This window comes from Trachypithecus francoisi, unplaced genomic scaffold, assembly GCF_009764315.1.
Source record: "Trachypithecus francoisi isolate TF-2019V2 unplaced genomic scaffold, Tfra_2.0 Lachesis_group3, whole genome shotgun sequence".
Taxonomy (NCBI): domain Eukaryota; kingdom Metazoa; phylum Chordata; class Mammalia; order Primates; family Cercopithecidae; genus Trachypithecus; species Trachypithecus francoisi.
Window position 1 is genome coordinate 66,183,129 of NW_022681468.1, and position 20,783 is coordinate 66,203,911.

At 39.1% G+C, this 20,783-nt stretch overlaps 1 pseudogene; it reads left to right on the forward strand.

Annotated features, from left to right (window-relative positions):
• Nucleotides 1-5,517: 5,517 nt before the first annotated feature.
• On the forward strand, nucleotides 5,518-7,227 carry LOC117069779 (annotated as a pseudogene).
• The last annotated feature ends 13,556 nt before the right edge of the window (nucleotides 7,228-20,783 follow it).

Consider the following 20,783-nt stretch of genomic DNA (forward strand, 5'->3'; position numbering starts at 1 on the left):
TAAATAAATAAATAAAAGACCTCTGGGCTGGACAAAAAAAGTTGACTGATAAAACTTTTTCAGATCTACATAGTTACCTTATTTTTTTCCTCCAAAATACTCTTTTTTTTTTTTTTCTTTTTTTTTTGAGATGGAGTCTCGCTCTGTCACCCAGGCTGGAGTGCTGTGGCCGGATCTCAGCTCACTGCAAGCTCCGCCTCCCGGGTTCACGCCATTCTCCCGCCTCAGCCTCCCGAGTAGCTGGGACTACAGGCGCCCGCCACGACGCCCGGCTAGTTTTTTGTAGTTTTTAGTAGAGACGGGGTTTCACCGTGTTAGCCAGGATGGTCTCGATCTCCTGACCTCATGATCCGCCCGTCTCGGTCCTCCAAAATACTCTTTTGACATACTAGATTATTTGATAATATATAACAATTATACTATGATCTTACTAAAACACTATGTAAGCTAGACTTTAAGATTTTTTTGCATGGATTTAAAGACAAAAGTAAAACAGACACTCTGAAGATACTATTTGGACCTTATTTAGATACTGATTCAAACAAAAAAAAAAAAAATTTTAAAGACAGTTGCAAAAATATGAATGGATCTTTATGATTCCTGGATGTTAGGTGGTATTTGATGATATTAGGAAATTATTGGGATTTTAAAGGGTGGCCACTGGTATTGTAGTTATGTTTGTTGTTTGCTTAAGGGTCCTTATCTTACAGAAATATACTCTGGATTCCAGCCCAGGCACATTACTAGCTCTGTCTGTGGCAGGAATTTTAACAGCTGTCCTGCCTAATCACTGGATATAAAGCCACTACAAATAGGTATGAAAATTTTTTAAAAGCTAATGCATAATGCATTGTACAAATTCAACACATAACTAAATATCATGTAATCTGTTAGAATATACATGAAATTAAAGCATCAAAACTAGCTTTGGAGTTGAAACATACAGGAAGAAATCATTTTAATTTACATATTTCCAAGCTCTGCTGCACCTGAATATTCTGGAACATACAGGTCACATTTAGCCTCATAGGATAAATGTTAACATTGTCACTAGAATTTTTCAACATTGTCACTAGAATTTTTCTGGCTTACAAGAGCATTCTAGACAGAATTTTAAATATTTTCAAATATTGAAATATTTTAAATTTCTGAAATACTGTTTTAAATAGTTTGAACTGAAGGTAATCTAGGATGGGTGTTTTCTAGCACAAGAAAAATCCCATTCCCAGTAAATCTTCACCTTTGAAGGAAGATAAATAGCATTTCATGCAAGGATTCCTAAGTCACACTCAATCCAGAAAAGTAACCTGAGAGAAGGATTCTGTTTGTATGTAGCCAAATTATGCTGCTTGTTTGTAAGACATACCCACAGCACAGCCTACTGAGAAACAGATTAATGCAAAGGTCTCCTAAAACTTAGCGGGAGCATTATCAGTCAAGAAAGCTAAGTGACAGGAAAAAAAGTAAAACATAGTCCGAGACAGACTGATACTCATTCCCTTTTGATAAAATTTCTCTTACTAGATGCCAGAAAGATTCATCAAATCTAAGCAGGAAGGTTCTCACTCACTCTGAGGTTAATCCCCTTAATTAAAAATATATTTCTCTATTTTGTCATAAAACTTTTAGACCCATGGAGGAAGAAACCATGCCAGAGGATGTTTGGCTTGGAAGAAGCACTGCAAGGCTTAAATTCATCAGAAAGGGATGGCATGGTTTTCAGGCATTTCATGGACACTTTTTTTTTTAACCTTCCCAAATGTATCGCAAAGGTTTCTAAATTGAAAGTGTTAAGCAACTTCCATACATACTTGATGTAAACTGTGAAAATTTTCACAACTCTGTCTACATTCACTCCCCACATAATTTCATCCACTGGCACGGTTACCTGTAAGCTGATGACTCCCAGATTAGTTTCCCTGGCCCTAAAGTGCCTTCCTCCACAAGCTCCAGACTCACAGAGTTTACTTCCTTCTTAGTAATCTCCACTTGGATGTCTAAATGGGCCTCTCCAACTTAATAGGGCAATCTCTAGTCTGTATTCTTCAATAGAATTCTCTATTCTTGATTTTCACCCCCTCTAGAACTTTTCTCCCCAGTTTTTCCCATTTCCATAAATGGCATTATTGTTCACCCAATTGCTCAAATCAAAAACCAAGAGTCACTCCTGATTCCTTTTTTCTCTCACTCTCTACATCTAATCCACCAGCAACTCCTTGGCTATAACTTTAAAATACATCCTAAGGTCATCCACTTCTCTTCCTTCTCCATCTCTTCTTGCCACCATTGTCTCTCAGCTGTACTATTTCAATAGTCTTTCAGTTTATTTCTTTACTTTCCATCTTTCTCCCCTTAAAGTTCATTCTCCACACACAAATAAAAGTGCTTTTCATTTTATATGTTGTTAGGTCATATAAAAATATTCCACTGGCATCTTGTTCTTAGAATAAAATACTAACTTCCTAACATGGCCTTCAAGACAGGCATAACCTATCTCTCATACAGATAATGGAAAAAAGAAAAAAAAAAAGATAGGCACGACCTGGCCCTGTCTACTTCTTGATCTGATCTCTCAGGCTCTCCTGTGCTCACTCCACTCCATATCATACCAGCCATCTTTCTTTCCCTGAAAATGAAAGCCCATTTCTTTCTGCACAGCGCCATATTTGTACTTGTTTCCTCTTTGTGGAATGCTATCCTATCCATATTCACATTCTTTTTTATTATTCACAACTCAGCTAAAAAAAATTCACCACCTCAAAGCAGCTTTTTGGAACACATTCTATTATTATGTGTTTTCATTTTCTTTGGCATGCACTATCTGCAAGTGCCTTTTTAACATATTCATTGTTAAAATCTGTCTCCCCGCTATTAACAGAATGTAAGGTCCCACAAGATCAGACCTTGTCTGTCGTTCTTAATTGTTTCCTGTGCACTTAGAACATGCCTAGTGAGAGGTGACAACGTGCCAGCAGCCCTCGATCGCTCCTGGCTCTGGCTGCATTTGATGAGCCCTTAAGCCTGACGCTGTGCTGTGGGGCCCCTCTCTGGAGCTGGCCGACGCAGGAGCCAGCTCCCTCTGCTCCCAGGGAGGTGTGGAGGAAGAGGCGCAGGCAGGAGCCAGGGCTGCGCGCGGTGCTCTCCGACCCACGAGGGTTCCAAGTGGGCGCGGGGTCAGTGGGCCCCGCGGCTAGCGGGCGCCTGCAGGGCTTGATGGGGGGACGAGCTCCCTCTGGGCTGCCACAGTGCCTGGGCTGGGTCCGGCAGAGGGTGAGAGATGAAGCTGGCTGGGTTTCTGGGCTGGGTGGAGGGACTTGGAGAACTTTTGTGTCTAGTTAAAGGGTTGTAAACGCACCAATCAGCACTCTGGATCTAGCTAAAGGTTTGTAAACACACCAATCAGTGCTCTGTGTCTAGCTAAAGGTTTGTAAAAGCACCAATCAGCGCTCTGTGTCTAGCTAATCTAGTGGGGACATGGAGAACTTTTCTGTCTAGCTAAAGGATTGTAAATGCACCAATCAGCACTCTGGGTCTAGCTAAAGGTTTGTAAACGCACCAGTCAGCAGCATGTCAAAACGGACCAATCAGCTTTCTGTAAAACGGACCAATCAGCTCTCTGTAAAAGCAGCAAGATGTGGGTGGGGTCAGATAAGGGAATAAAAGCAGGCTGGGCGAGCCAGCAGTTGAAACCCTCTAGCCCTACCTTCCATGGTGGGGAAGCATTGTTCTTTTGCTGTTTGCAATAAACCTTACTGCTGCTCAGACTTTGGGTCTGCGTGGTCTTTATGAGCTGTAACACTCCCTGCGAAGGCCTGCAGCTTCACTCCTGAAGCCAGCTAGACCATGAGCCCAACGGGAGGAAGGAACAACTCCGGATTTAAGGAAGGAATAACTGCAGACTCGCCGCCTTTAAGAGCTGTAATACTCACCGCAAAGGTCTGCAGTTTTACTCCTGAAGCCACGGAGACCATGAACCCACCAGAAGGAAGAAACTCCGGACACATCCGAACATCAGAAGGAAAAAACTCCGGACAGTCTTTAAGAACTGTAACACTCACCGCAACGGTCCGCGGCTTCATTCTTGAAGTCAGTGAGACCAAGAACCCACCGATTCCAGACACACGAGCACACAGAAGACTCTCAGATATGTTTCTCAAATGAATGGCATATTAACATTTGGGTTGGCATTAATTTTACAGTATCGCTACATCTGGAAAACATTTTTCAGAGAAATTGGGTAAGGACATAAAATTTATAGACTTAAAGGGATGTGGAAAGATGTGGAAAAAAGGCTTAAATTATAAAGTTTGAAATTACAGTAACAATGCAGCAGAATAAAACAAACTGCCTCTCTAAAAAGAAACATGAAGAAAAAAAGGTAAGATTGTTTGCATAGCTGTCAGTAAATACATGGGTATGCCTTACTTTATCAACAGCCTTGTATATTGACCAAAGTTAAATTCTAATTTCTGATAAAAAAAAAAAAAAAACAGTTGTTTCTCCATAAGGCACTAAATGATTAGCAGATGGGGGAACTTGGCATTAGGGTACAGCTGTACCTTAGAGATACTGCAGGTTCAGTTCCAGACCACTGCAATAAAGAGAATAATACAATATAGCAGGTCACACACACTTTTTGGTTTCATAATTCATATGGAAGTTATGTTTATACTGAAATGTATTAGGTGTGCAATAGCATTATGTCTAAAACATGTACAGACCTTAACTTTGAAAATATTGCTAAAAAATGCTAACAATAATCTGAGCCTTCAGCAAGTCAGTCTTTTTCCTGGTGGAGGATATCACCTCCATGTTGATAGCTGCTGACTGATGGGGGTACTGGTTGATGAAGGCTGGAGTGGATCTGGCAATTTCTTAAATGAGACAACAATGAAATTTGCCGCATCCATTCCTTCTTTTTGTGGACATTTTCCTTGTAGTATGTCATGATGTTTTATAGCTTTTTACCCACAGAACTTCTTTCAAAATTGGACTCAATCGTCTTGTACTCTGCGGCAGCTTTATTGACTTAAGTGTATGGAATATTTGAAATATTTTGTTATTTCAACAGTGTTCACAGCATCTTCAACGGGAGTAAATTCCACCTGAAAAATGCACTTTTTGACCGATCCATAGAAGCAGTTCCTCATTTGTTCAAGTTTTATCATGAGATTGCAGCAGCACTTTAGTCACGTTGTCAGGCTCCACTTCTGATTCTAGTTTTCCTGCTATTTCTACCACATATGCAGTGACCTCTTCCGCTGATGTCTTAGACCCCTCAAAATCATTCCATGGATTCCATCCATGGAATCCACTCCTTACAAAGTACTTACAAAGTTGATACCTTGATCTCCTCCTGTGAATCACAAATACTCTGAATGGCATCTAGAATGGTGAATCCTTTTCAGGTTTTCACTTTACTTTTCCCAAATCCATCAGATGAAACTCTATGGTAGCTATAGTCTTATAAAATGTATTCCTTAAACAATAAGACTTGAAAGTTGGCTTCCGTTGAGCATGGAGCAAGATGGCAGCCTCCGAAACGGTTAGGCTAAGGCTTCAATTTGATTACCCACCGCCAGCTACCCCGCAGTGCATGGCCTTCTGGCTTCTGGTCGATTTGAACAGCTGACGAGTCGTCACAGATCTCACTAGTCTCATCCACCAGCGCTTCAGCTGCAGTTCTGGGGCCCTCCTAGGCCTCTACCTTGAGCGGGGGCTCCTGCCCCGGGCGGAGAGCGTGCGCCTGGTGAGAGACAACAACTGCCTCAGAGTTAAATTAGAAGAGAGAGGAGTTGCTGAGAATTCTGTAATCATCAGTAATGGTGACACTAATTTATCACTTAGAAAAGCAAGAAGCGGGCATTTCAGTTAGAGGATGAAGAAACCGAACCAGATTACAAATATTCAAAGAAGCATCGGAAGAGGCAAGAGAACAATAACAATAATGAGAAGGTCTTGGATCTGGAACCAAAAGCTGTTACAGATCAGACTGTCAGCCAAAAAAAAAAGAGAGAGAAAAAAATAAAGCAACCTGTGGCACAGCGGGTGATGATAACAAAGACACCAAAAGAAAATCAGCAAAGAAAAAAGAGAAAAGTGAATATTTAAAAAAAGGCCAAGAATCCCAAGTCTCCAGAAGTACAGGCAGTAAAAGACTGGGCCAATCAGAGATGTAGTTCTCCAAAAGGTTCTGCTAGAAACAGCCTGTTAAAGCCAAAAGGAAAGGTAGTGTAAGCGTTTGCTCAAAAGAGAGTCCCAGTTCCTTCTCGAAGTCTGAGTCTTGTGATGAATCTATCAGTGATGGTCCCAGCAAAGTCACTTTGGAGGCCAGAAATTCCTCAGAGAAATTACCAACTGAGCTATCAAAGGAAGGACCCTCTACCAAAAATACAAGTGCAGACAAACTGGGTATAAAATCTGGCTTTAGCCTTACCCCCAGCAAGGACAAGACTTCTGGAACATCTTCTATTTCAGACTGTAGTTCAGAGTCAGATGACCAGTGCTTGATGTCATCAAGCACCCTGGAGTGTGCTGCTGGTTTATTAAAGGCAGTAGGCCTTTTTGCAGGAAGAGGTTGTCCAGGACCAGAGTTGTCATCACATACTGCAGGTGCTGCTGGATGGAGGCATTCTGGCTCAAATGGTGGTAGACAGACTCCTGGTCCGTCTCCTAGTGTGTCTCTCCCCACTAGTTAAGGAAGAGGATGGGGTAGAGGAGAGAACTTTTTTTCTTGGAAGGGAGCTAGGGGACGGGGCATGCGGGGGAGAGGTCGAGGATGACGGCATCCTGTTTTCTGTATTGGAAATAGAAGCACTTGACAACCAGAGGCAACAGCAATTAAGTGACGTGGTAACAAATTCATCTATTATCCAGAATCCGGTAAAGACACACAAGAAGGACTATAGTCTGTTACCACTGTAAGCAGCTGCCCCTCAAGTTGGAGAAAAGATTGCATTTAAGCTTTTAGAACTAACATCCAGAAGAATATTAAGCCCTAATCCAAAGACCCAGCAAGTAGATACAGAAATTCTACCATCCTTACTTGCCTTGAGAGAACCTGGGAAATTTGATTTGGTTTATCACAATGAAAATGGAACCGAGTTAGTGGAGTACTCTGTGACACAGGAGAGCAAAATCACTGTATTTTGGAGAGAGTTGATTGACCCAAGACTGATTATTGAATCTCCAAGTAACACATCAAGTACAGAACCTGCCTGAGTATAACCTCTCTACTTTACAGTTTATGAATGTCTTGTTTGTGAAAGTGACTGTAACCCGAAATTTATTTAAGAGGATTTGGAAGTTGTGTGGATTTTTTTGTTATCTTCACTTTACTGCATAGGAAACAACCTACCTCATCATCTAAAATAACATGAGTGTCAGTTTTGTAGATCTTTGGGTTTGTCAGGTTTAATTTCAGTTAACAAAATGTAAAACATGACATTCCCTGCAGACATTGTTGTATACCAGTATGGTTTCTTCTCTTTTTTCAATGTTTTTGGCTATCAAGTAGCAGTCATCAGTAGGAGTTTATAATACCAAGAATGTGCTGCTATCTTGTCTCAATAAGTTTTAAGTAACATTTTAAAATATTAAAGCATGTTACTTCACCTAATTTTTTAGCATTTGAGTTGTTCCATTAAGTGAAGCATCTCATAAATTTCAAGCATTTTATACTTGCAATTGTTAAGAGTTAAAAGGTAGTTGAATTTGTCACAGACAATGAGTTAAGGGATCTTTTCACGTTTTTCCCAACTTTAAAATTAAGGATTCTCAGGGCCCTGTGTAGAGCAGTGAAAATAAGATGTGTATGTGTGTGTGTATGCCAGGAGGAGAACTGGTGTTCCATCTGGGTGAGAGGATTGGCTGTGAACTTTAGACCACGACATGTGTCATCTTGCCAGGCACCTGGCTGAGTGTGCTGGAGTGAGGATCTTGAATAGAAACTTCCTTTTCTGTTATTATTCACTACAAAGCTAAAATGGCCAAATATGAACTGTGAAAACTGGTTTCACCTAACAAAAGATCAGATCCCCCCTTCAGCTGTACACATGTTAAAATAAAACCATATTGAACTAAAAAATAAATTAAAAAAATAAGACTTGAAAGTCAAAATTACCCTTTGATCCATGGGCTGCAGAATGGGTGCTGTGTTCACAGGCATGAAAACATGAATTTCCTTGCACAGCTCCATCAGAGCTCTTTAATAACCAGGTGCATTGTCAATGAGAATTTTAAAAGGAACCTTTTTCTGAGCAGTAGGTCGTGGGCTTAAAATATTCAGTAAACCATGCTATATACAGATCTGCTGACATCCATACTTTGTTTTTCCATTTATGGAGCACAGGCAGGGTAGATTTAACATAATTCTTAAGGACCCTAGGATTTTTGGAATTGCAAATGGCTCAGCTTAAAGTGACCAGTTGCATTAACCTCTAACAAGACAGTCAGTCTGTCCTTTGAAGCTTTGAAGTCAGGCATTGACTTCTCTCTAGCTATCAAAGTCCTAGATGGCTTCTTCTTGCAACAGAAGGCTGTTTTTGTCTACACTGAAAATATGCTGTTTAGTGTAGCCACCTTCATCAATGAGCTTAGCTAGACGTCCTGGATAACTTGCTGCAGCTTCTACATCAGCACCTGCTGATTCATCTTGCATTTTTAGGGAGATGACTTCTTTATCTAAACCTCATGAACCAACCTCTGCTAGCTTCAAACTTTTCTCCTGCAGCTTCCTCACCTCTCTCATCCTTCATAGACTTGGAGTGAGGGCTTTGGCTTAAGAGAATGCTGTAGCTGGTTTCATCTTCTATCCAGACCACTAAAATTTTCTCCATATCAACAATAAGGCCATTTCACTTTCTTATCATTTATGTGTTCAATGAAGTAGCACCTATACTTTCCTTCAAGAACTTTTCCTTTGCATTCACAACTTGGCTGTCTGGCACAAGAAGCCTAGTTTCAACATGCCTTCCTCATGAAACTTAATCATTTCTAGCTTTTGATTTGAAGTGAGAGACATGGGACTTTTCCTATCACCTGAACACTTAGAGGTCATTGTAGGGTTACTCATAGGCCTAATTTTAATGATTGTATCTTAGGAAACAGGGAGGCTCAAGGAGAGGGAGAGAGATGGGGAAAGTAGAGTAGTCAGAACACATACATCTATCAATTCAGTTAGCTATTTTCTATAGATGTGGTTTGTGGTACACCAAAATAACAATAGTAACATCAAAGATGACTGATCATAGATAACCATAACAGATACAATAATAATGCAAAGTCTAAAATATTATGAGGATTACCAGTGTCACACAGAGACACAAAGCAAGAACAAACTGTTGGGAAAATAGTGCTGATAGACTTGCTCAACAGAGTTGCCACAGACCTTCAATGTGTTAAAACAAACAAACAAGAAACCACAATATCTGTGAGGCACAATGAAGTGTAACAAAATGAAGTAGGTCTGTATTATATTTCTGGTCATGATTTACAGGTAATAGTCATATCAGCTGTTTCTTTATAATTTCCACCATTGTTTGGGAATTGTATCAGGACCCATAGAAGGACTATTGTAAGAAACAAAAGCTATATATCTTACAAAAAAAAACTGTGGCCATAGCAGATATATAGCTAAAAGCTGTTCAATTAGTAAAGAGTGTCCAATTCTTATTTGGTTATTGCACCTAATTATAAATAATAAATAGCATTTCAAATAATAAACTAGAACACATTTTTGTTACTAGACATCTCTTATGAGTGTGAAAGGAAAATAAAAAGTCTGGACTCCAATTCACTATGCTAAAGGAAAAACTGAAGCTGGAAGTGGAGTCATGCAAGCAACTGCCTTTCCTTTTGTTCCTAAGCAGATAGCTACAGATAAAGGTCAAATATCTCCACTCTATGTTCACCTTATCTTGTGTACAGCACAGATTTATGGAGCATGAGACAAATGCATAATTGGCTATTCCCCTACCTGCTCCTTTTTTCTTGTAACATGTGGATTCAGTAATGTGACCATACCCTCCCAATTTCCCCTCCAGCCTGCTTTTCCCCTTTAAATACTGAAGCCCTCAAAATCATCTTTGCAGAAAGGCACAAAGCTGTCTCCTGGGCATGTCCTCAACCTTGGCAAAACAAACTTCTGAATTGGTTGAGACTTGTCTCAGGAACTTTTTGGTTTACAAATTTGTGACCAGGAAGGGGCTCAGTGGAGGTCCCCCTGACCTTTAATAAATTTCCTGTCGATGCTTGGTACCAGCTTGGGCTATCTTTATTGCTCAAATAGGATGATTTGCTGAGGCTTGTGAGCTCTCCCTTCCAGAGAATCCCTGATCTCCCAAAATTTGATTGAGGTCTAAGGTTTATTTTGCTACACAACTCCTTTTCTGGAGTTTTACTTGCTTCCAACAAGAAAAAGTGAGTTTGCCTGCTTCCATGACAATGGAGAGCAGGCAACTCCTTTCTGGAGTTTCAGCTTGCTTCCAACAGGGAAGGCAAGTTTGAGTGTTTTCCTGCTTCTAGGACACTAGAGAACAATCTTTAGCCTAGACCCCATTCCTAGTTAGTTGAACTAGGGTTTGTCTTGGAAATTCTCCTTAAGATTAACAACTAGCTGGTCTTAATTCCTCCTTACCATTAAGACTTCAGTAGTCATATAAATTGTGCAAGCATCGTTTGTGTTGCTTAATTGGTTTTGTTGATTTGTTTCTGGTTTTTTTGTTGTTTTTGTTTTTTCGGTCTTTATCCCATTGGGTTTGACCAACTCTACCTGACCTGATCAAATGCAAAGGAACATTCCAAATTAAAAGGAATAAGGCCTCTGAATTGGTTAAATTCCCACAGCTGGGGAAAAAAAAAAAGGAGAGGAGGAAAAAAAAAAAAAAAACCAGCCAGCAAAAGAAAAAAAGATTTGACTACACAGGGACTTTATTTATGTAACAAGGCCACCTTTTGCTAGCCAAGTGAAACCGAAAGAACTTCGGCCACCACCCCACACTGTGGTTCGTTCTTTTGCCCTTTTTTTCACCGTGACACCTGGGATTGATTCTTAAATCAAGTCCTTTCTGGCTTTATATTTTTATATTTATGTTACTTTTTAAATATAAGCAATTTGTCCCAGCTAAAATGTGGTAATGAGATATAAAAGGATGTTTTGAACAGTTTGATGGTTGAAAGTCAGCTTAATTAAAAGCTGCTATCAAGATGTGTGTGTGTGTATTTAAAAGGCCTTTATGCTTTCTTTCTCTCCTAGAATCTTGTTTTTTGAGAAAAAGGTTTTTTTCTTCTCAGTAGACTGAATTCTGTCTGTACCATTTACTTCTACCTATCTTTCCTTCCTCTTACCACCTTCTGCTGCATGAGGGACCTAAAACAGTTTCTAACAGCCTAGGATTCCTTAATGAAAACAAAGAAGATGCCAGACTACTTTTTAGGGAGAAGCTCTGTTTTTCCTTATGATACCAAGAGTGTAAACAGACAAGTTTCTCAGATTTTTAAACTGCTTGATTTTCTATTGTTACCCATTTGTTTTGTTTTGTTTTGTTTTGTTTTGTTTTGTTTTTAACTAAAATAGTTATTACCACAGGGGCTGCTCTTGGGTGTTTAAGAAAGGACATAGTTTAGACACTTACAGAAAAGTCTTTGTAACAAAGTGCACTGTAAAAGCACTACATGGCCTAGTCTCTTCAGAACAGGCCCATGATGTTTCCCTCTTTGGAGAACCAGGGGTTCAGTGTGGGCTCTGCCCAGAGCTCAGAAATCTAGTTAAAAGATAGAGACTAAATTTAAAACTACCAATCTAAATAAAATTGGTCTCCTTATACAATCCTATGGTAGATTTCTATAACTTTATGTTTGACTTGGCATCTTTTTTTTTTTCTTGAGACTGAGTCTCGCTCTGTCGCCAGGTTGGAGTGCAGTGGCGCGATCTCGGCTCACAGCAACCTCCACCTCCCAGGTTCAAGCAATTCTCCTCCCTCAGCCTCCTGAGTAGCTGGGACTATAGGGGTGCGCCACCACGCCCAGCTAATTTTTGTATTTTTAGTATGGACGGGATTTCACCATGTTAGCCAGGATGCTCTCGATCTCTTCACCTCATGATCTGCCCTCCTCGGCCTCCCAAAGTGCTGGGATTACAGGTGTGAGCCACCTCACCACAGCATCAATTTTTTTTTTTATACTTTATGTTCTAGGGTACATGTGCACAATGTGCAGGTTTGTTACATATGTATACATGTGCCATGTTGGTGTGCTGCACCCATTAACTCATCATTTACATTAGGTATATCTCCTAATGCTATCCCTCCCCTCTCCCCCAACCCCACAACAGGCCTCGGTGTGTGATGTTCCCCTTCCTGTGTCCAAGTGTTCTCACTGATCAATTTCCACCTATAAGTGAGAACATGCAGTGTTTGGTTTTCTGTTCTTGCGATAGTTTGCTGAGAATGATGGTTTCCAGCTGCATCCACGTCCCTACAAAGGACACAAACTCATCCTTTTCCACGTCCCTACAAAGGACACAAACTCATCCTTTTTTTATGGCTGCATAGTATTCCATGGTATATATGTGCCACATTTTCTCAATCCAGTCTGTCACTGATGGACATTTGGGTTGATTCCAAGTCTTTGAACAGAGCCCTCAGAAATAATACCACACATCTACAGCCATCAGATCTTTGACAAACCTGACAAAAACAAGAAATGGGGAAAGGATTCCCTATTTAATAAATGGTACTGGGAAAACTGGCTAGCCATAAGTAGAAAGCTGAAACTGGATACCTTCCTTAAACCTTATACAAAAATTAATTCAAGATGGATTAGAGACTTAAATGTTAGACCTAATACTATAAAAACCCTAGAAGAAAACCTAGGCAATACCATTCAGGACATAGGCATGAGCAAGGACTTCATGTCTAAAACACCAAAAGCAATGGCAACAAAAGCCAAAATTGACAAATGGGATCTAATTAAACTAAAGAGCTTCTGTGCAGCAAAAGAAACTACCATCAGAGTGAACAGGCAACCTACAGAATGGGAGAAAATTTTTGCAATCTACTCATCTGACAAAGGGCTAATATCCAGAACCTACAAAGAACTCAAACAAATTTACAAGAAAAAAACAACCCCATCAAAAAGTGGGCAAAGGATATGAACAGACATTTCTCAAAAGAAGACATTTATGCAGCCAACAGACATACGAAAAAATGCTCATCATCACTGGCCATCAGAGAAATGCAAATCAAAACCACAATGAGATACCATCTCACACCAGCTAGAATGGCGATCATTAAAAAGTCAGGAAACAACAGGTGCTGGAGAGGATGTGGAGAAATAGGAACACTTTTACACTGTTGGTGGGACTGTAAACTAGTTCAACCATTGTGGAAGACAATGGTTTTCATTTCATTCATTTTGACTTGCAGGTTATCCAAACATACTCCCCACATTGAAAAGCAATCACACTGCAGAAGGTGGTGGGGTTTTTTTGTTGTTGTTTTTTGTTTGCCTTAGGAAAACTGAGATAAAAACATTTTTAAATTTAAGGTAATTTAAGGTTTTGGGGGGATTGAGACAGTCTTGCTCTGTTGCCCAGGCTAGAATGCAGTGGCGCAATCTTGGCTCACTTCAACCTCCGCCTCCCAGGATCAAGCAATTCTCCTGCCTCAGCCTCCTGATAGCTGGGACTACAGGTGCGCACCACCATGCCTGGTTAATTTTTGTATTTTTAGTAGAGATGGTGTTTCGCCATGTTGGCCAGACTAGTCTCGAACTCCTGACCTCAGGTGATCCACCTGCGTCAGCCTCCCAAAGTGCTGGGATTACAGGCATGAGCCACCATGCCCAGCCTAGCTTGCAAGTTATCTAAATGTACTCCCCAAATTGAAAAGCAATCACACGGCAGAAGGTGGTGGATTTTTTGTTAGTTCTGTATGGGGGGAGGGGAGAGTTTGTCTCAGGAAAACTGACTTATTTTACAATGATCTGTGATCCTATTTTGTGATATCAAGTATTTTAAACTCTTTATATTTGACAAACTTTCCAAAATCAAATTCTAAATTTTTAAATTTAAGGTGATTTAAGGTTTTAAATTAAGGTTATTACATCATGAACTGCATTCATGAGGCACAGGGCCAGAAATTAAAACTATTCAACCACTCTAGGCCCAGGGACTATCCTGAAAGAGGTGGGTGCATAAGACTGTAAGGGCTGATTTTGAGAGAGAAAATTAGTTCAAAGTGTCTCTATAAACATTAATACCAAAGGTACACTGATGCAGGACCAGCATCTGGGCCCCCATGTCAGATTAACAAGCTTTTCTTGGAGCGTTTACCCACTTTAAAAAAAAAAAAATTATAAAAGACTATAAAAAGGTTTATGGAAATTCCATCTTTATGGTCAAGATGATTAAAATTTAATAGGTTTGAGAGACAGACTTAATTGGCCTTATGCTGTCTTTATTTTGGCTTATTGTTTGAGGAATTAAGTCTCCCCTCTCAAAGAATAAAGATTTTTGCCTTTTAACAAAATCTTTATCACTTTGGCTAAATGAATGACTTATTTTACAATGATCCGTGATCCTATTTTGTGATATCAAGTATTTTAAACTCTTTATATTTGACAAACTTTCCAAAATCAAATTCTAAATTCAGTCTTCATTAATTTTTTGATATTAAGTACCCTTAAGTCCAAGAGACACATTTGGCTTATTTGGTATAATAAATTCACACAGGAAGTATTCTCAAATATGAAATTGTGTTTAGCCTTCTTTGGATTATATTTATATAAATGTGTTATTAGTACGTGTGCCAAAATTATAAGAGATTCCTGTGATTCTGATGTTTTAGTATATGTTATCAGTAGTAATTATGATTATTATGTAAAATTATTGTATGCCAGAGAACTAAATTTCCTTGTCAATTGTGTCTTTAAACATGGCTGTTCTAAGACTTTTGTCATCCACAATTGTTGTTTTACTTTGATCCTTTTATAAGGCAGTTTCTAATCAGCTGTAGAACTCCAAGGAGTACTCTTAAATATAGATTTATGGATAAATTTAGAGATGGTGTCATTGGAATAAAGAGGAAAACTTCCAGGATTCTCAGGGAAGAGCTGATGTATTCATGAGGTTTGCTGATCCAATATTGAGCAGAGTAGGAGTTAATTGCATGGGCTGAACTAGTAGCAGACTGGAAATAATCTTTTATGACTTTTTGTTTAAAACATTTGCTGATTCTTTTTGTTTTGTTTTTCAGAGTCAAGAAAACTTTCTTTTCTTTTAGGCTACTTGCAGCTTTTAACAATTCAGTAATGTATACTCTTATGATAAAAATTTAAAACATAATTCCTTTCACTCAACCTAATTTCTCCAAAATTTGGTAACTTATTTGTGAGAATTCTTGTGCCAAGATTGAAGACACACCCAGGACAATATGAAAATAGTTATTTGCATAACTTCAATAAGAAGCTATTTTCTTTTATACAAGTATATAATTGGAGCCCCTTGGAAAAACTGGCCTCATACCTTGTTCTTTACAGGGTCCTGATCTGTGGTAAGTAAAGAATGTCACTTTCTGACAGGCCCAGGAACCCCAAGTTTTCTTGGAACCTCAAAAAGAGAAAAAAATCACCTAATTCACACAGGTATTTGAAGGCACAGATATAAATCCTTGGCTGGGCTCAAGGCTTTTAAGAAAGTCAAATCTTAGATTCCTTATAAAAAAAAGTTTCCAGCAAAGCCAATTAAAAAGACAAAAAGGGAGAGAGCCTGTATAACAAATGATTATTCTTGCTGTACTTTATGCAAATAATCAAGCCAAGTGTAATAGGTCTAAAATGTATTTTACAAATAAGTTGGTCCTACTATGATTTTAAATAAAATTGGGTTATTGGAGAGAGAAAAATCTTGTTCAAATTAAATTACAGTATACCTGTTATTAGACTCCAGCCTTGCCTAAATGCTTTCATTTTTATTATTTTCTACAATTTGGATTGAATTCTAAAAAATTTTGCTGGCTATGACTCTCCAAAATAATGTTTTCAATTTCTTTTCCTTCTTTTTTTCTATTTTTTCCTGATTTGAAATCACTGAAAATTAAGCTCTGCTTTTCTTAAAGCCCTGTGAACTGAAGCTAGACAACTTAAACTTCAGAAGAAAACAACAGCAACCTACTTATATACATAAACCACTTTCATACCTGCCTACTGATGAATGGACTTCAGAGTAATATAATATGGCCTTTGTCATTTTTCCGGGATTGTTCTCCATCTTTTTTTGTTTTTCTTCCTCCATGTTCTCTTTGTAGGACATGAGACTTCACAACCTGCCAAAAAATTAGCTTACTAACAACATAGAGACCTACTTGTCTAGGAATAAACTGTCCTAGCCACAAAAGATCAGACAAAACCCAAGATCAGAGAATCGTTTTCTTCTAAAATGCTTTCTCTGAAAGATTTTAAAAAGAAAAGTGGTGAGAAATGTGAAAGGAAAAGAAAAACTCAGGACTCCAATTCACTAGGCCAAAAGGAAAAACTTAAGCTAAAAACTGAGTCATGCAAGCAACTGCCTTTCCTTTAGTTCCTAAGCAGAGAGCTACGGATAAAGGTCAAATATCTCCACTCTATCACCTTATCTTGTGTACAGCACAGATTTACTGAGCCTAAGACGAATACATAATTGACTATTCCCTTATGTGGTTTTATCTTGCAACCTGTGGATTCAGTAATGTGACCCTGCACTCCCTATTTCCCCTCCAGCCTGCTTTGCCCCTTTAAACACGGAAGCCCTCAAAATCATCTTTGGAGAAAGGCACAGATCTGTCTCGTGGGTGTGTCTTCAATCGTGGCACAATAAACTTCTAAACTGATTGAGATTTGTCTCACATACTTTTTGTTTTACATGAGATTGAAAAAACAAACTCTCTTCCTAAATACTTAGTTCACCTTTAGCTTGAAATAGTACATTCTCTTATGTTTCAGTTAATAAAGATTTCAAACTGGCCATGTGTTCTGTTTTCATAAATTTATCATATTAAACCTATGATATTAAACATAATTTTAAATGCTAGAGCTAATTTTCTTTAAAAATGTTTATATATTAAAATGTTTCAAATGTTTAACTTTTAAAAACACTAAATCAACCCACAGCATAAAATGACACAATAATTTATCATGTTAAACTCATGTAATTATAATATTGAAAAATCATTTAGAAATCAACTTGTCTAATTCCCTCACTTTATAGATAAAGAAATGTAAAACCACTTGGCTGGGCATAGTGGCTCCCACCTGTAATCTCAGTACTTTGGGAGGCCAAGCCCGGCAGATCACTTGAGGCCAGGAGTTTCAGACCAGCCTGGCTGACATGGCAAAACCCCATCTCTACTAAAAATTCAAAAAGCTGGGTGTGGTGGTATGCACCTGTAATCCCAGCTACTCAGGAGGCTGAGGCAGGAGAATCACTTGAGCCCAGGAGGTAGAGGTTGCAGTGAGCTGAGATCGTGCCACTGCACTCCAGCCTGGGCAACAGAGCCAGGCTCTGTCTCAAAAAAAAAAAAAAAAAAAAAAAATCAGTTTTTCACTTTTTGCTTTAGGTTACAAAAAAAGCTATATAACTAAAATAACAATATCCTACTTTAAAAAGCTCATGAGACTATAGATTTTTTTTCTCTAAACAAGATTCATAATTTCAAGAGCTTATGAAAGATGAACTTCAGTTACATGATTTTGTTCAGTGAAACAGTAACAAAATATTAATTTTCAGGTTGTTTCCTTGAACTTCTCATCTCTCAAGTGGATCCACAATTTTTTTTCGTTTTGTTTTTAAAGACAGACTCTTGCTCTGTCACATAGGTTGGAGTGTAGTGGCCTGATCTCCACTCACTGCAACCTCCGTCTCCGGGGTTCAAGCAATTCTCTTGCCTTGGCCTCCCAAGTAGCTGGGATTACAGACGTGCGCCACTATGTCTCATTCATTTTTTGTATTTTTAGTAGAGCAGGGTTTCGCCATGTTAGCCAGGCTGGTCTCAAACTTCTGAGCTCAATCTGTCTGCCTCATCCTCCCTCCCAAAGTGCTGAGATTACAGGTGTAAGCCACCATGCCTGGCCTGGATCCACAACTTTAATAATGCTCTCATTTTACACAGTTTCTAAAAGCTTTACCATTTCAGGCTGAACTTAACATGGCAAAAACTCTATCCAAGGTAAATACTGAATAAAGTATGAACTAATGATAACATTTTCAGTAACACCAGTAAAAATACTAGAAGTGCAACTTTAATCAACAGAGCCAATTATTCATCTGCCTAGTCAATTCCTTAGAATTGAAGGAATAGCTTTCTCCATAAATGAAAAACAATTTAGAAAGCAGAAGCCTCTCAAGTTTTAATTGGGAGCACATGCTTCTCCCCTTACTAACAAGCAGCAGGAAGAATACTTAATTCCTGATTACACATTTCCTTTACCTCATACCAATCCCAAGTCTAATCCCTGGTTTTCTCTGCCACGTCCAAACCTTCATAACTCAGAAGTGAAAAATGAAGCACACTGTGTAAGTTTTAAAGCACCTCATCATGAGTCAGTTTTAGTTATAAAACCCAATTTGAAAGAGCTGCTTCCTAAGGTTATGTCTAAAATGAGAATTCAAGGCCGGGCTCGGTGGCTCAAGCCTGTAATTCCAGCACTTTGGGAGGCCGAGACGGGCGGATCACGAGGTCAGGAGATCGAGACCATCCTGGCTAACCCGGTGAAACCCCGTCTCTACTAAAAAGTACAAAAAACTAGCCGGGCGAGGTGGCGGGCGTCTGTAGTCCCAGCTACTCCGGAGGCTGAGGCAGGAGAATGGCGAGAACCTGGGAGGCGGAGCTTGCAGTGAGCTGAGATCCGGCCACTGCACTCCAGCCCGGGCGACAGAGCAAGACTCCGTCTCAAAAAAAAAAAGAGAGAGAGAATTCAAATACCTGCCTTAACTGCTTCACAGGATTGTTTTGAAAAATATGAAGTATTCCATGCAAAAATGAGTTTCTCATATTACTAACATTCAGAGAATAGGAGTTTGGAAGTAATCCCAGAGGCTACTGGGTCAGTCTCAATACAGAAACATCCTTCAGACTTGTTAAATAGCTGCCCAATTTCCATGTGAACACATACTTGATAGGAAGAGGACAGCCTCCTCTAACTGCCTGTTTGAATACTAGACAAGATCTCTTGGGATGAACACACACTGGCCCTGGTTAAGCAAAATATCTATTCCATATCTAAAGAAATGAACCGAGTCATTTTTCGGTCTTCTCCAACCCCAAGATTCTCTGATGTTCTGCCTTTTGAAAGATCACATTTCCCTTTTTCAAAAAAAGATAGCCATAATCATACCAGCTCTAAAAGTTAATATTTTATCACTCATTGAGCATTTACCATGTTTTAGCATCTGTATATACATAATTTTGGACCTGTATCATTACTGATGAGAAGGCTATTCGTTTGCTGTTTATAGGTAATTTGTCCTGCTGGTTGCTTTCAAATTTCCTTCGTATTCTGTAGATTTCCAGTGGCATGACCTTAGGTGTAGATATACTTTTATTTATCTGCTTTGGACTCAAAGTGCTTCTGCAATCTGAAGAATTACATTTTTCATCAACTCTGAGAAATTCTCAGGTGCCATTTCTTTGAATGTTGCTGCTCTTCCAGTCTTCCCTCTGGAATTCCTACAAGGCTCATATTGGACTTTTCATTCTGTCTTCTGTCCCTAACCTCCCCCATTTATTTATCTGTTAATATACTCTGGTAATTTCATATATTCTCTTTTTAGCTGGGTCCAATCTCACACCTTGAGTTTGCTTATTGAGACAGTCTTGCTATGTTGCCAAGCTGGGAGAGACTCCTGGGCTCAGGTGATTCTCCCATCTGGGACTCCCAAAGTGCTGTGATTACAAGCATGAACTACTGCGCCTGGCAAGAGTTCGTTTTTTTAATGACTGTTTTCTTATTTTTTATTTATTTATTTATTTATAGACAAACTCTTGCTCTGTCATGCAGGCTGGAGTGCAATGGAGTGATCTCCTCTCACTGCAACCTCTGCCTCCCAGGTTCAAGTGACTCTCATGCCTCAGCCTCCCAAGTAGCTGGGATTACAGGTGCACACCACCATGCCCAGCTAATTTTTTGTGTTTTTAGTAGAGACGGGGTTTCACCATGTTGAGCAGGCTGGTCTCGAACTCCTGACCTCAGGTGATCCGCCACCTTGGCCTCCCAAAGTGCTAGGATTACAGGTGTGAGCCACCGCGCCTGGCCCTATTTTCTCATTTCTATACATTCTAATTGATTCTTATCAACGATGCCTCAGCCTTTTTCATAATGCTCTGCTCTTTGTGGCTTTTATTCTTTTATCTTTCAAATTATTTTTAAAATATACTTTAAAATCTCATTCAAGTTGTTCTTTTAATTCAATTACATAGGTTGCTAATTTTCCAGTCTATTATGTCTTCTAGTTTTCCCTCAGTGGCACGCTTACTTTTTTGGGGGGGGGGGGCCTAAGAATTTTTTGCTTTTTAACATAGAAAGCCACTATGTATTTACACTAATAAAGCAATTACAGATACATACACTTAAAAAGACATAACATACTGGAATATTTTCTTAGTGATACCCTAAAACCATAATTAAATCCTTTTTCACTTCTCTACTGAAACACAATAAACGTACATATTTTAGGGTACATGTGCTAATTTAATATGTTCATGTAGTTCAAGATCAAATCCGTGTAATTGGGATATCCAGCACCTTAAATA